This window comes from Notothenia rossii (genome assembly GCF_949606895.1).
Source record: "Notothenia rossii genome assembly, chromosome: 2".
Taxonomy (NCBI): Eukaryota; Metazoa; Chordata; class Actinopteri; order Perciformes; family Nototheniidae; genus Notothenia; species Notothenia rossii.
In genome coordinates this window covers 51,169,318-51,187,053 of record NC_136904.1, presented here as the reverse complement: position 1 = coordinate 51,187,053, position 17,736 = coordinate 51,169,318, and the positions used below count along the sequence as shown (strand labels likewise).

General features: G+C 40.4%; 1 long non-coding RNA gene across 1 annotated transcript; it reads right to left on the bottom strand.

The window, feature by feature from the left end:
• Window positions 1-1,502: 1,502 nt before the first annotated feature.
• Window positions 1,503-2,222, bottom strand: LOC307029346. The gene is made up of 3 exons (XR_013805302.1): window positions 2,125-2,222; window positions 1,731-1,850; window positions 1,503-1,593 (listed from the first exon to the last, which is right to left on the bottom strand). It is a non-coding gene; the product is annotated as an uncharacterized lncRNA (long non-coding RNA).
• Window positions 2,223-17,736: the final 15,514 nt, after the last annotated feature.

Sequence of the window (17,736 nt, the reverse complement as noted above, 5' to 3'; positions counted from 1 at the left end):
ACTTCATCCCTTCAGACTTGAGGAACATGGCCAATGAAAGCAAGCTGTGCCCAACTTTGCGGCCAAGAGATGGACGTTGATATTTGCCAGTGTCAACACTAAAACCAAAAAAGGCATCTTGCAGCATTTACAACATCACCATACCTGTCAGGCTTAATAAGTTCTTTGATTGTCTTCTTCACAGTCGTAACTTCTTTAGCTGCCAGCAACAGTCGACCCAGCTCCCTCAGTTTTTGTCGGATGTGTTGAAGTTGGCTGGTTACCCTCTCCTTTTTCTTGAACAATCTGTAACCAAACTGTAGAATAAATCTGTCTTCCTTCACAGCAATCGTAATCTTGTCTTGATGCATATCACTTAAGAACTTCCAGTATGCGTCACTAAATCCATCTGGAGCTGGTTCAGCAAAAGCACATAATGCTTGGACTCTTGATCTGCCTTTAGATCTATTACCTTCAGGTTTGAATTTGCAGGATTGAAAATGGCGCGACAAAACCTTCCTTGAAAACAAGCCATAGCAATAGATACAATGCATAAATTCTTTTCCATCGGTATTTCTGCGGGGTTGCTTGTACGGAATAAGTTTTCCTTCTCCGTCTTCCAAAACTTGACTGTTGTGTGCAAAGTTCCCTTTATTTCTGATGAAATCTAATTGCATTCGTCTTTCCTTGGACTTTATTGGGAAACTCATTGCTTTTTTAACTTCTACTTTATCGTTGTGTTTACGTACCAGGTGTCTGGACATTTTTTGAACTTGTAGTTCACAATAATAGCAGTGGTGTTTTTTATTATATTTTCTTGATCCATCCTCTGTCTTCATTACTGCATTCACAAATACGGCCGGCTCGTTATCAGGGGGCATTGAGTCACTTGCTTTGTTTGTTGCATGTGACTGCTCCATGTTCCCTTTAGTTACTTCTCTGCAATGTGAAATGTTTTTGCTTTCCCTGGATGACTGACTGGACTTCTTGGCAATTGGTATTTCAATGCTGCCCTCACTGCACTCTCTGGGACTTGGAACGTATTCTTCTTCGCTATCTGCCGTAGATACATCTGACCCTGCAAGATCCGTTTGAATCTTGAGAACAAAAAAACGTAGTTAATACTCGCCCTCAAAATTGTTGTTTATTATAGCTTGAACTGACTACACTTGTTATCATTAATTCATATTCGGAAGGGTTGGCTGAAATTCAGAATACTTTGAGTTGAAGTCATTTTACAGATTTCAATATTCTATTAAATGTTGTCATAACTAATTTGATGTGTCAAATTCAGTTGAAATCTTAAAAGACAACAACCAGTAACACATCTTTAGAGACACTTTTGGAATTAGTATTGAAAACGTTGAACATAATTACAACTTAAATGTAAGCACTACCTAAAATGCATTGTCAATATGCATGCCTGGCACTCTAATAAGTGAAACTGTTGTTGATTTTGGTTGGTGCTACCCTTTAAGTGACAACATGGAAGAGCAAAAAGTGGCTTACTGGACGGCAAAAGACTCTTCTCTGCCTGAGGGGAGCTCTTTCAGACTTTGAGGTCGAAGGGCACTCTGAACCTTCATCACTCGAAAAATCTGGAACTCTATCCATCTGCAAAACAAAAAAGGTTTGTCATTGAATACTTATTTATTTATGTTTGCATTCCAATACACTCAACTGTAAAGGGAGGACCTTTGAAACAGTGCAGAGAAAAAAAATGAACTTGCTTTCAAAGTATCTGAGCCTACCAGAACATCTTCTGTTATCCTGAGCTTCGGATTGCCTTCATCACAGTTTGGAATAAAATCTTCATCCTCTTCATCAGTGTCAGGATAATCCACTAGAGAGTACCCTCTGACAGTAAAAAGCTATATAGAAATAAACACAAAACAGTATGCCTTAAAATAGTAAATAAGTCATATATTGACATTAATAGGTTGCCTTCTGTAAAATGTCTTTCTGCAACAGCCCTTTGGCTAAAACAAATTGAATGGCATGTTCTAATACAGGGGTCTCAAAATGTAATACATAAATCTGTCCATATTTTTCATATCTTTAAAATTACTTGAAATCATTACCGAAGAAAAGTAGATTAACAGAAAAAAAAATGATTGTGGAGAGAGCTCTATATTACTGAATTACCTCGGTAGAAGAACGGTCTGTTGTGGATGTTTTGAGGGAAGTCAACTCTAGGGGGAGGCTCTCCTTCTCAACTGCCTCTGGATAATACTGCTCATTCGTCACCTGGAACTTAGATAAAACAAGAATGCAGTAAGAAGATAGTAAACATTTATGTTGAGATATTCATGAGTTACCACAGTTAGCTAAATCAAAAACTGTTTCTCAAACTAGATTTGGATCAAAGCAAAGTCCTGGCATTATTCATTACTGTGGTCTGAACATATCATAAAGGGGTTGCAATGGATTGCATTAAAATTACCCCTTTCAAACATGCACAGGCTCAGAGGGTGTAGAATGATGCCTACAACAACTTGAGTTTAGAGACTAAAAGGTGTTGCACAAATATTTAGAAATCACTTCAAGCTATAACCAAACGGGAGGGCCCCATGAGGACAAGACTAGAAACAAGTGTGTGTGACAGGTTTCTGTAACAAGTCCCACCAAGGAGATCTGATTCCTGTCTTGGTATGGGGACTACATTTCCCTGTGTTTTTTATATTTCTGTTGTAAATTATTGTATTTTATTGTGATTGTAGAAATGCGTTTTTATTAAATGTACAGCACTTTGGCTCGAACAAAAATCGCTTTTAAATGTGCTATATAAATACACATTTATTTGATTTGATAGTGAAAGGCACAACATAATGAGATTGTGGAAACAGCTCTATATTACTGAATTACCTCGGTAGAAGAATGGTCTGTTGTGGATGTTTTGAGGGAAGTCAACTCTAAGGGGGAGGCTCTCCTCCTCAACTGCCTCTGGATAATACTGCTCATTCGTCACCTGGAACTTAGATAAAACAAGAATGCACTAAGAAGATAGTAAACATTTATGTTGAGATAACCCGCTGCTGCAGATACACGCTTTACAACATCAAGAGGATACGTCCCCTCCTGACCCAGAAAGCGACGCAGGTTCTGGTTCAGGCTCTCGTCATCTCACGCCTAGACTACTGCAACTCCCTCCTGGCTGGTCTACCTGCATGTACCATCCGAGCTCTGCAGCTCATCCAGAATGCAGCGGCTCGTCTGGTCTTCAACCTTCCTAAATTCTCCCACACCACGCCGCTCCTCCGCTCCTTTCACTGGCTTCCAGTAACTGCTAGAATCCACTTCAAGACAATGATACTTGCGTACCATGCTGCGAATGGATCTGGCCCTTCCTACATCCAGGACATGGTTAAACCGTACACCCCAGCACGTGCACTCCGCCCTGCATCAGCCAAACAGCTCGCTGCACCCGCACTGCGAGGGGGACCCAAGTTCCCATCAGCAAAAACATGTGGGTTTGCTATCCTGGCTCCAAAATGGTGGAATGAGCTCCCCATTGACATCAGGACAGCAGAAAGCTTGCACATCTTCTTCAGACTGAAAACTCATCTCTTTGGACTCCACTTTGAGCGATAGAATTACTAACAAAGCACTTATATACTAATAAAGGGCTGGCTTATCTAAAGCCAGTTGAGTAGCACTTGAAATGTTTTAGCTCTGAAACCTGATGTATTTATATGATTCTGTTTTCTTCAAGGTTGTATCTTCCTGGTCGAACGCACTTATTGTAAGTCGCTTTGGATAAAAGCCTCAGCTAAATGCAATGTAATGTAATATTCATGAGCTGCAAACATTAGCTAACTGAAAAGCAAGCAAGGGCATGCAAGTTTTGTCAGGTGAAATCTGTCAAGTTCTGCTTTTAATTAAATACATCATCAATTAAAGTGTCACTCCCCCACTTGCTCATAGAGGTAGCAGACCAAACTTATAGCAAATCTGATAAATTCTCCAATACCAGTATAGTTTGCCACATCTGAACCATCTAAAATGACTTGTTAATTGAACAACAAATTAATTAGGTACTATAATTATTTGGAGGGAAACAAAAACGCGTGTTAAATCACGTGTTACTTTTGAGTTATATGTTTACCTGTTTGCGCCAAGGCCAGTCTGCATCCTCATAATTGTAGGATATTTCTTCCTCTGGGGCGATGTCTCTAAGGGCAAACAGGCAGAGATGTGGCATCCCATCAAGGACAATGGTTCTCATCTTGCAGTTGGGCGTTTTGTGGTCATCGTTTACAAGCCTACCCAGTGACTTGTCTTCAACCGATGCATCAAGACTTAAATAAATAGAGATTGAATGTGAGTAGTGTTGGGGCAGAATCTCTGCTCCGCGCCGTTCATATATGAGCGGGTTCTCAAAAGAAGGAAAAAATTCAAAGCAGCCAGGATAAGGGTTAAACAATAATCTGCTTTAATGGCAAAAACATACAACACATCACCTAATCACGAAGCACTCTGCAGAGTACTCCGGGCTCAGGTTCTACCACCGTGTGAGACACGTCTCAGGAACGGCAAGTCAAAAACAAGAGCGCCGATCTTCAAAATGATCACAACATTTATACACAGGTGGGGAGGAGTTTCGCGCGTGTGTGTGTGTTTGTCCCTCTGCCCTTAGGCAGATCCCCCAATCAATGATTTGGAGTCATGACAGAGGACTCTTTGACAGGACACATACTCATTCCCCCTAAACATCTTCAACACACACATCCTATCATGTATCTTATCACACAACAGTCACCTGTTTTTCTCTATGAAAGCCATATTTGTAAATATCCAAACGCCATCGTCCCATGACAGTCACCGCATCAGTCAACCAACATAAGTTAATTGTTCTTGTGGCTTAATGGCTTCCCTGAACTTCCCTTCACCCCAAAGTCAGCTTGCTAGGAATGAATACATTTTATGGATAAGCTCAAAAGGACGTTTATCTCGTTTACTGCTGGGTGACCCAAGTCTCAAGGCCTGCAGGATGTGTAGGAGATAAATCATTAATTCTACAAGACTTTAACTGCCTTTTTTTTTTAAATGTATCTGGGAATTCCCCTGTTAATTGCAAGGACTATTGATAATTAACAGAGAGACCCTAGGGGCCTCTTCTTGGTATCTGCTAGGCAGAAGTCACTCAATGCAGAAATCACAAGTTTAATACACATTCTATATAAGGTGAGATTAAAATGAATATACCAGATTGAACTTTCCTGCCATAACACGTTACTTTAATACTTCAAATAATTCAAATAATAATTCAGTAGTAGAACTTGCATACTTGGTTTGGATATAGTGTGGAGCATTGTCAGTTACATTTAAAAGAAAATCATGAAGAAAAAAAGATTAGACAGACAAGGTCAGGTTATATTAGGGCTGCACGATATTGGAAAAAACTGACATTGCGATATTTCTTTCCCCTGCGATATGAAAAAAGTACAGGAATTGAAGAAGAATATTTTATTATTATTATTTTAACAATATTTAACCGGATGAAGGATTTTAGTCACGGACTTCTGGATCTTAAGTTATCAGAGCAACAAGCTGAGCTAGCTCGGTTATCCTGCTGTGATCAGAGGCCTGAACTACGAAGCCGGTTCATCATAACCTGGATATGTTTGAGTTACCCGGCTTACCTAATCCAAAACAAACACGCTCTCGCTAAGCGGTCCTACTACGCTGGTTATCAACTCGTTAAGCCAGGGTTTCTCTGTCCGGCTGAGTACGCGTTCACATGAAAGGGGCGGGGTTAGCAACATTTGACCAATCACAAACATGGACAAGCGTACTGACAGCGAACCGTCATACTTCCTGAATGAAAAACTTTAATATCAGACAAATATGAAGACGTTAAACTTTAAACATCCATGACTTAAACACTTTATCCAGGATAAAAGCCACATAGCTATACCATCCATCCATCCATCTTCTCCCGCTTATCCGTGGTCGGGTCGCGGAGGTAGCAGTTCCAGCAGGGAGCCCCAAACTTTCTTTTCCCTGGCCACATCAACCAGCTCTGACTGGGGGATCCCAAGGCGCTCCCAGGCCAGAGAAGAGATATAATCCCTCCATCTGGTTCTAGGTCTACCCCTTGGTCTCTTCCCAGCTGGACGTGCCTGGAACACCTCCCTAGGGAGGCGCCCAGGTGGCATCCTAACTAGGTGCCCGAACCACCTCAACTGGCTCCTTTCGACGCAAAGGAGGAGCGGTTCAACTCCAAGTCCCTCCCGGATGACCGAACTTCTCACCTTATCCCCAAGGGAGACACCAGCCACCCTGCGGAGAAAACCCATCTCGGCCGCTTGTACCCGCGATCTCGTTCTTTCGGTCATGACCCATCCTTCATGACCATAGGTGAGGGTAGGAACGAAAATGGCCCGGTAGACAGAGAGCTTTGCATAGCTATACCTGCAAGATGAATACAGCTGGTAACAGAAAAAGTGTTTGAATGCGTACACTAACAGGTTTATGATATCACTGCCTGTCTAAGACACGAGTGGATCTGACTTTACATTTGTCTCGAGTGTTTCTTCAACTTAATGTGTTGCTTAAAATAATACTTCTGCATCCAGTATGTGACACTGAGTGTTGCACGGCCAGATACGGCTCAGCTGACTCAGATAAGGAAATATATGATACATTATGATGTGATATGCCGCGGACTGTACTTAATGTTACTCTGATCCGGTTACTTATGTTGTGGCAGATATTTAAGAAAGCTTTCTTAACCCTAATGTTATAATAGTCAGATTGCTCTGAAGATGGGAGGTGATATTCTATTAATGTTCACGTTCACATAGTCGGTGATTTTTGCCGGCCGTCTTTCCTGCAAAGGCAGCTTTTCTGTATTTCCTTTCTCCTGTAATATGACTTGATCGCTTTAACCTCCGCACACCGAGCTCTGATTGGTCAGCAGGCAGTGCTTTCACTGAGTTGATCTCCTAGCCTGGAATCTAACCTGGTCCGGAGCTGTCAGCATAAGTTACCATGGAGATCTAGCCCGATAAGAAGAGAACCAGCGTCGTACGACCGGAAACCCAGAGTTTCCCCTGAAGTTAGCTCGCTAAGCGAAAATCCGGCTTCGTAGTACAGGCCTCTGATCAAGAATGATTGTGATTGGTGGTTTGCTGTGCATGCAGAGCCTGCATTTCACTCACTCAAGTACCCCTGAAATGAGAGCCGCGCGAGGTTTCCTTTTGTAGCAAGCAGCAAAATAATTGTAACATGACATGTTTGAGTTAATTTGCCTACTTAATATTGCACGTCCTGCGATGTGAATATCGCGCATGCGCATAACGCGATTATCGTCACGACACGATATATCGTGCAGCCCTAGATTCTATTATTGATTATTCTTATGTGAGATTCTAACAAGAGCAGTGCATTTTTCCAACAGCAAACAATAGCATTTATTATGACTTACCACAAACATTTCCCATCCCATTTCAGATCAAACAGGAACGTTGCTTCTGTGTCACTGTAGTTTTTGGTGTTGACATCATCCTGGTTGTAAAGTTTGCCCCGGTACTCAAGCACAAACTCTCCTTTTGTGAAAACTTTAGCAGCAAACACACCTCGACCTTTAAAGTAAGAAGAAATCTTTATTACATGATTCACTTAAACATATTTTTAGTTTGAAGCCATTATATTGCAAGTTTAAAAAAGGGAGATCTCAATGTGAATTGAGGTCAAATCTCAAGAGTTAACTTTAATGGTATGGAAGACAACTTGGGAGAAAAGGGCAAGAACCCCTCAGCCTTCTTTCACCTTTCTATCAATAAGCCAATTCAAGTAATTCACAGCACTACAAAACTAAGATTTGCTCTTCTCCAACATAGTTTTCCATGCAAAATTATCCAAAAGACTAAGAGCAGCAATAGACAACGCAGGAGACAACAGTGTGACATGCCAATGTACAAGTAGCACCTTCTTATGTTTGTAAAATAGAGAAAATGTCTGTGTTAATCCATATTTAAACCAGCTAGAGCAGAATGAAATCAGATTAAACATTTATTTGAATAAAAATAATTATTAATAAACTACAGCCATGTGGGAAGTTAGAATTCAAGGTTTACATATTCACCTGTTTCTGAGACACATGACATTAAAATGATTATCAAAAAAAGTTTTATTTAAATATAGAGGGATATGTTTAAATCACAACAACTGTTGTACAAAAAAGGAGACTAAAAAATTATAAATAATAACCCAATTGTCCCTATAGATGCTTATATAGTATGTATTCAGACTAATAACTTTTTGACTAAAACAGTTATTGGGGTAACTATTTGTATTATTATACATGAACATGCTCAACTTCCATGTGGCCCATTGATATGATGCCCAGCCTGACCTTTGTGGAGATGTCTAACAGGTATATGGTGTTTCTTTTGTTTTAAAAACGTGCGTTATACTTTTGTAAGTGGATTATTACAAAACCTTGAAGTATTGGATTTATCGATGAAGGAATGTTTAGAAAATGTTACCAAATATAACTACATTTGCTTTTTAATAATTGCATAGATCTTTTATTTAAATTATAATACTGCCAGTAAGAAGTAACTTTTTGGAGATAAAATGAACAAAGGAAGCAATGTTGGGATTATGAATTAAGATATTGTGATTTAATTTGCACTATCTGCTTGTGTTCATTTAAAAACATACAACATTGTAAGCACTTACCTTTAAACTGGTCGATAAAATGCTCTTCGAGACCAGCCTTGTCAGTCCTAAACTTAATGTGCTGTTCAGCATCCTGTTGAGGACCAAGCCGTCTCTTTCTCACTGATCTCTGCATTGTTTTTGTTTTTTTAAATGGTCAGCGATCTCACCTTTTAGACAGAAGAACACTCTTTATTATTAATCACACTCTGATCCTGTTCAGGATATTTCAATGTTTGCAGGTGCACAGCAGTGTCAGTAAGTTCATTTATTCTGAGGTTTAATACTAACCATTATCACATAACTTATTGAAGCCAATAATATTCCAACTTAATTTATTAAGAAAAGTAATAGCTAGCTAACGTTCTCTGGCTAAAAAGGGTAAAATATCCATTTATTTACACCACTTTTACAGAGAGAAGTGCCACATGACAGCCATAGGTGCACTAAAAGTTTTCACTTGTAGTGCATGATGTCCTGAGAAACTCCCTCTTGAGCTTCTCAACAGGGCATTCAAGCAGTTATTTTTCTGCAGCATCATTTGAATTGCATTGGTGCAAGTTTTATTTTGAGATTTTAAACATGCATTTATTTATATATATATATATATATATATATATATATATATATATATATTTAAAAAAAAACATATATACAGTATAAAAATATACATACATTATATTTATGGGGCTCTGAGACCAAATAGAGCAGATGCTCACATAATGCTCACATAAAGCACAGTTGAAGCCTTAAATCCCCTCCCCCTTCTCCCTCCAATGCCAGAACGAGTTCTTCCCTCAACTCACTTTCGCAGGTGTGCGCGGAGCCCCTCCCCCTCCCTCCTTCACGAAGATGCCCGAACCAATAACACAAGCTTAGCTTACTTCACCGTCAGGTCAGTTTCTCCGAATAAAAGTGATTAAAAGCCACGCCGTATTTAACAGTGAATAACACATAGAATATACAGATAATGTCATGCAAAATTGAGTTTCGTTTTCGAGGCGAGACAAATCCTTTCATTCACAGGAGTTGCCGGAAATAAAACCTCTCCTGCCCACCGCAGCCTAACGTCACAGCCTCACCGATCAAATATAAACTTACCGTTTTCACTCAAGGTAAAACGAGGCACCACAATATTTTCATTTCTCCCTTAGTTAACTCCGTGAATACTGATGCTATCTAACTAAAACATGTTTTAAACCTGGTTTAAACACAGATTGAGGCGGCAGCATTACAGACACTGATTCGACGAACATCAGTGATGCAGATTCACCTTTAGCAAAAACCCAGCATCTGATTGGACGAAAGCCAGCAACACAGCATTTGATTTGTCAACAGACTCTGTGAGACGGCTAATGCAGCCATCTTGTAAAGTACGTGGTTCTGCTTGTTGTTGTAACCGATTGTAGACACGGCAAAACAATAATACCTCAGCAGTGCCTCCAATATTTGTTGCACACGTGGACACAAAAAGGATTTCCAGGTGTGCATACGTTTAAAAAACAAGACGATCTTTACTTCAGTTCTTCAATTTATGTAAAAACAAGACTTTACATCACGTGTCTGCATGCACTCCTCTCATCCCCCGAGCTGCCCCCCCCCCCCCCTCGTGCCTGTGTAAGCTTCACTAATTTGAGCATTGCACATGAATACATTGCATAAACACAGGTTAATTAAATACAAAACATACAACATAAATAAAGTGCTTTTGCAGTATATACAGTTCCGTGTTAATCACCAAGCCCACTTTCTAATGATTTTCTAATAATAAATATATTGATCATAAATCTATCAATTCAAAAATTATAAAAGCAGGGTAGACATGTGGATATTATCTGGCTGAAAACGTGCATTTATCTAACAGGTTCGTTTTCGACAGACCTTATTTAGAGCCATTTTCCAAAATCCATTTCTGTTTTTGTAATAATGGCTACAACACTGTGTGTGTGTGTGTGTGTGTGTGTGTGTGTGTGTGTGTGTGTGTGTGTGTGTGTGTGTGTGTGTGTGTGTGTCAAAATCAATTCTTTAGATACCAGTTTTGACTGTATACCACTAACTGCATTTTTGTCAAAATACACTATAATTCAATATTTCAACAACTAGTTCTGAGATGATATCCATTTAAATATACCCCTCCACAACCATCAAGCAGGAGATGGTTTGTTGCCTCAGGACAACAATTGCCTCAGGACAACAATGTTCTACGTGACTATTCAAACACCAAGGATTTCCAACTCTGAAGACATAGGAAAAATCTCTATGAATACACAATGTTTTATTTTTGACAGTGTGTCTCTGTTTTTTTTTTGCCTGTTTGTTTGTGTAGTGTGTGTGTGTCTCTGTGATTCTCTGTCTCAGCCTGAATATAAATTAAACAGGGAGCTAACTTCATTTGAGAGGCAGGGAATGAGCAGCCATGCTGTAAATTCAGTTCTTTGCACTTTGCTGACATTCAAACACAGATAAACTATTAGAAAAAACAATATGCATGGCACTTAATACTGTCATACTTGCACATGTAATATACATAGATTCACATGAGCGCTAAGTGTACACAAGGTAACTATAGCTAATGCTAGCTGTGCAATAGGCATGTATCTGTTTAGCATGGGCAACGGCACCATGTAAGCTAAGTCTAGCGTGAATGCTACAGCATTTCCTCATTGAGTTTAAATGTGTCAAAGTCATCACATAAACATCTTACTAATCTTTACATCTTTACAATCTTTATATGTCACAAATACAACTCAATATCTGTCAAAAACCAAAGTCAATCCAATGTACTGCAGTACTCATGATGCAGTTCAATGTTTCATACCCAAGCAGTCCTAACCTTCAACAGTTCCATTTCTTTAACTGACAAAGAACACTTACAGTAATTTCTTGGTATTGATGTGATTTGGTTGTGTGTGTGTGTGTGTGTGTGTGTGTGTGTGTGTGTGTGTGTGTGTGTGTGTGTGTGTGTGTGTGTGTGTGTGTGTGTGTGTGTGTGTGTGTGTGTGTGTGTGTGTGTTTGTGTGTGTACACAACGGAAGCAGGGACAGGCATACAAAGTGCCTTAATCCCTGCCGAGTCCCACGTAACTGTTGTCAGTACCAGAGCGACTTGTTAGGAGTAATGTGTGACTATATATATATGTTATGTATTTATGTATGCGTACACAAGGAGAGGCACACCATTGCTTTCAACACTGTCAACTCCATCCACAACAAACACTAACCAACTCTGTGACATCTTGCACGTAACCCTACTGTCCATTACTTTACAGTCATTTCCACAGGTTGTTCCACAGTCAGCAAAAAGCTCTGACGTTATCAACAGCAATCCACATTCCCACATATTCTATACCTAATCTGCAACACATCTGACTTCCTTGACAAAAACAATCATTCCGTTTAATTGCAAACACTATTTCAAGCACAAATACATTTTTTTTCCCATTTCACATACAAACTGTCTTAATTTCTCTTCTCCCCCACACCTTACCTAATCACCTACATGTCTTACTAGAAAGGGAATGGAGAACTCTTTCATGCCGAGAACAAACACCACTGCCCTGCTAACAGCATCTTTTAAATTACATAGCATGCTATTTACAATTATAACTGATGACTTTCATCCTGTAATACAGTACAATACATATGTTAAGACTACATTGTAAGTCATACGTTAATATTAACCAATACACAGCTTCAATCATTACTTTACTTACCTTGACCACATAACAGCTGTATTGAAGGTTTGCTTTTTGATCAATAAACACAACAACAAAAAGCAAACTCCACTGGTATGGAACATACATGGCCTAATATCCAGAGGAGATGCGTTTATTGAGTAAACAAACGGTAAACAGAACGTCTGCACAACCCACTGCACCGCACGCCACGGTTAAGGCTCCTCCAGACAGCCTCCACGATAATCGATCGTCGGCGAGCCTTCACAGAAATGTGTTTTCCTTCCAGGCGGCGCGTCCACATACGTTTCCCGGTCGCTGCCGGAAGACCTGGGAGTCCGGGACGCCAACGTTTGAGAAATTACGCACGGCTCATTTCGGAGGACTCGCGCGCATCTGCTTGGGGCCGGGAAGACCGGCGTCCCTCCCCGACAGGCGCTCGGACGCGAAGGCCCGCTCACAACTGCGTGCACGTCTGTGACCGCAGTTTTAATTAATTATTTGATTGTTCTTTCAAGTAAAGTTCACAATTGTGTTGGCATTTATGATACGGTATTCATTTACTTAGCTTTTACCATTCTGACAGTTTTTCGTACATGCGGATGAATGGTCTTTAAAGAGATATACAATGAATTACGGTTTTCTCCAAGGCTCAATTATAGGTCATACATTTTTTTAATCTATATGTGCTTCCACTTGGAAATGTCATCAGGAGACACGGCATAAGTTTCCATAGTTATGATGACACACAGCTTTACATTGCTGTGTCCCCAGAAATGTAAATACTCCCCAGCAATGTAAATACTCCAGACTAATTTATGCCCTTTTAAACTGTATTTTAGATTTGATGGCTGTGTATTTTCAGCAAAACCAAACTCTTGATAATTGTTGCTGCAGCTATAAGAGAGAAACTGTGTCCAAAACTTAAAAAACTTGAATTTCAAACAATGGCAGCAAAAATAACCTAGGGGTCATTTTAGATCAGAGCTAAACTTTGAACCACACATTCACAATCAAATTGCTGAAATTGATATGATATGATATTAAATGCATGTAACCAGTCTGTTAGGTGTGTGAAAACTGGAGCAGTAATCCAGGTTCTTAAAGGATGGGTAATAAATGAAGTGGTACACCAGAGTGAATGGAGTGAACTCTGAGATTTTATAAAGGAAAACAAAAATATATATATATATATTGGCACAGGAATAATCAACAGTCTAAATATTTTCAATAGTTTTCAAAGCGCTTGACACTTGGGTGCACCCCACATAAAATAAAATAAACCCCCAAAAGAAAATAGTTTGTTGTTCAGTTCCTGTAAGGTTCTCTCAAATTCCTACCACTGGTAGCGGAAAGATGAGGTGTTCAGATTCTGGTAGCTCGCCACCCCCCTCGTCAGGGAGAAAATCCAGATTCCAAAATCCAGAATCCAGAAAATCCAGAAAATCCAGAATCTTCTTATCCAAGGGTATCATAAAAACCCAGTCGAGGAAAATTAAATAATAATCAAGATTCCCGCTTTCCAAGGCAGCGACAGCCCCAAAGATTGGTCAACCGCCGTCCCGGTCAAACTCTTAATGTGCGCTGTTTTGTGCATCACAACAAGTGTCTCCGTTCTTCCAGCGTGACGCTGTTCCCTCACACACACTTTTCCAACGTGCCCTTACTAACCTGAGTTAGGAGGCGGGACTTTTAGTCCAACTGCAATCATGATTGCGTTATGAACCAATGAGCTTTGTTCTTAAAAGTTGAGCATTAAACAAAAATATACTATAAATTAACTAATTAAATAATACATAATTATTAACAACCAAAATACAAGAACCTTGTAACCTTGGTTTATCCAGTGGGTTACACCCAGTTAGATGATCTTCTCCTGGCTGTAGCTCCTGACAGACTACCTGACCGGTCCAGATATTGAGCGTCATTTCTCACATGATGTTGTGATGCTCTCGGTTGGAAATTGATATGGCTCTGGACACAACGGGCTATATTACCAGGTGAGTGGTGTAGGCAGTGCATATCTGGAACAAGACCTCAGTTTATGTGCGGTACTCATTGTTTTCAGTCAACAAAAGCAACTTGGGACGCGAGGGATTACATTAAAGACTGGTTTGATCACAAGTAGTTTGGGGGCGCAGTACTGTAAGTCAGTCTGTAGGGACTTGTCTTGAGAACTGAAGGGTTGCTGCTTCATGTCCCCACTGTACCAAAACAAAGACATTCTGGACTACTACCTGGTGCGGGGAAACGTGGCAGCCTCTTTAATCTGGCAGCCCTTCACAAAAAAGGATGTGTTTGTTTATAAGTGTATTCAGACCATGTGTTTAGGGCCTATGCATGTGTGTAATTGTACTGTGTGTATACAATAATACAGTGAAACACTGAATTTCCCCTTGAGGATTAATAAAGGGTTATCTTCCATCTTCTTCTATCTTCAAATAGCCAGTTTATACAAGCTAATTCTAAGACAATTAAATGCTAAATCAATGCCAGACGATAGCTGGGTTCTGAGACTGCATTCTGGCCAAGGTTACTTCCTGTCTGGCCCCATGCAGACTTTTAACCTGCAAGTACTAACGGTATTGGTTAATAATGCTCGGATTTAAGTCGACAAACAGAAAGCAGAAAGCTTCCGATACCAGAATCTGGTCCCATTTCCCACAGCATTCACACGCAGACAGTCTGTTAACAGATATAAGTCAGGATGTAGCCTAAGATGGTGAACATGTGTCTACATACCGCCTCACAGAGACTCTATAATCATGTCATCCACTCTGACATAAAAATATCATAACTACATGTCCTGTCACAGCAGGGCTCGACATTAAGGACTGCCCGATGGCCCAGGGCCATGTAGTATTTAGCTCGGGCAATGAAGCCTCACTTGCTGGTTGCCCGATCGGGCAATCTATTATGCCAGTATCATGCAGCTCGCGGATCCAGTAATGAGTGACCCGACAGTAAAACTAAACATATTTATAACTAGTTTAGGTAGTTTGAGAGGTAATTGAAATAGCTACGTGTGATATTCTAACCTGAAGTGTGTGCTTTGTCCGCTCACCGCTGCATGTGATCATGCAGAGCTGCGTGTCGACTCGTCAGCAGCAGCTGATCTCTCTCTCCCGTCAGATTAGACTTCACTCGCGTTTATGTCCATATCGATCAGATCTAGCTAGTTCTAGCCAATGATAGCACTACCTGATTATTAAAAGACACCTAAACAATAAGTGTCGCTATGCAACGGGGTGAGGCCACAAAGTATAGGGCAGCATTATGCATTTGTTTACATGCCGGAACCCCGAGGGATTACCAACAGATCAACGCACAATCAACCCATACAGGACATCTCTTTCTCCACATTACGTGTTAGACATTAGAATTGACTATTCTTGTCTGTCACATACTCTTCTTGTCTGTCACATAAGTGGCACAAATGAAGCGGTATTGCGCTAAAGGGAAATTATTTTGACCGAAGAGATTTAGATTTGCCGGCTAACGGGAACTCTGACGTCGCCATTTTGTGTGCTTCGCTGATGCGCTCGGCTCCTCTCGACTGCTGCTCGGGTCTGCTCGGTCAGCTTGAGGAGGCATTCGTTCGACCAACTTACAGCAGATAACATTACAAACATTTTTAACAGGGGCCATAATAGTGTAAATAATGTTTGTTTTGACAGTTATAACTGAATGTAATGTTTTCTACTTTTTTACATCTGGGAAGGCATTTGCCTTCATCAGATGGAAAGTGTCTTGACCAACAACTTAAGTATTTCTTATAGCTATGCAGGGCATGGAAGCGAGCAAACACAAACAAACAAGTGAAATGAAGAATAAAATTGAAATTGTACAATATAATATTGTGGTGGCATCTTATAATTCAGTCTAGAGAATTCACCAGACAGCATCTACAATAAGAGCTGCAAAAATCTAAATGTTCTAGGGGGAGGCCCCCCAAACCCTTCGTGCCATTTCGTCCGCGCGCATTTTTCAGGGCAATCTCTATTGGGCTCAGGGCCATCTGTAAATTTGCTTAGATGGCCCACAGGGCCATCTCCCAAAATCCAGAATATCATGCACTGCACAGACAGATCTACCACAGGCCCCATAATCATACTTGCCAACCTTGAGACCTCAGAAATCGGGAGCATTTCAAAATGCAAAATGGGGGCGGGGGGGGTGGGGTGCTAGTGGATCGCCGGAGCTGTTAGATTAACATTAACATGCTTATTGTAGTTTGTTAGAAATTAAAATCAATGTTTTAATGGGGAAATGTAGTTTAAACATGCCGTCAGTTTTAATGCAGTTTTACACTGAAAAACCAGAAATTCTTGTGCAAAACCAGCTGTTAAGCTTTATTCTGAAACTCTTTCATCTCCGGTTGGCAGTTAGCATGTGGTACATTTACAATTTCCTAAAGAGGTGAATTTAGTAGCGAAATGATATGGAGTGGTGCAAACCGAAGCCTACTGATTTAACACTACAACTATAGATGTCGAGATACTACCATGCTGAATATTAAATGAAGGTACAGTTTATTTGAATACATTATTGTTTACAGACGAGAGTAGCATGTGACAACATCCGGAATGACCGGAAACCAAACCAGCCGAGAAGTATTTTTTAGAGTATTGATTACAGCGTTTAGAATGTGTTACATGAAAAGTGATGAAAGAGAATATGAGGAGAAAAGGCGTGTTAAGCATATATTGAATGTGAAAAGAACCAATCCTCTGTTTGAATGCAACAACGGACATTGGAGACGAGGCGAGCCGGCTGGCGGGGAGGAGCCAGCAGAGGATATATAACAGCACCGGACGAGGGATCGGGACTCTTCTCTTCCCTAACGAGGAGCGGATCACAGCTGTTTGTCTGACTGAACAATATCATGCTTGTGACATACCCGCGCCTTTTTTAATTAAAGTACCCAATTGAACCTTCACAGAGACTCCATTTAGTCTCCTTTTAAAGCTTCTCTCCTGGACGGGAGAATAACGAACACAGTTTACAATCTGGTGAGCTCCCCGACGTGATCCCGCTGACCGAGGAGAGAAAACCAACCGGCTGTTTCCTGGAGACGCTTGCAGCCATTCGACACACAAGAGCTCAAATCAATCGGTACGATGATGCCTGTTATGACAAAGATTCTTCACTAGTTAAACTAGGCAATGTTAGATTTGTGTGTTTGACGGCAGCCGGCGGATCCTGAAAGTAGCTGTGCATTTTAATGTTAAAACAACCCAAATTGATAAAATAATCACTCAGGCGTTGTTTTGTCACAAGCAGGGTGAGTTCACACTTTATTTTGTTCCATTAACCCCGCATGCTATTAACCATGTGTGGGTGCTGAATTTTAAATATAAATGTGTGTGGACATTGTACTTCGGATAGGTGCCTTGCTGTTTTCACGTAGGTGTCTC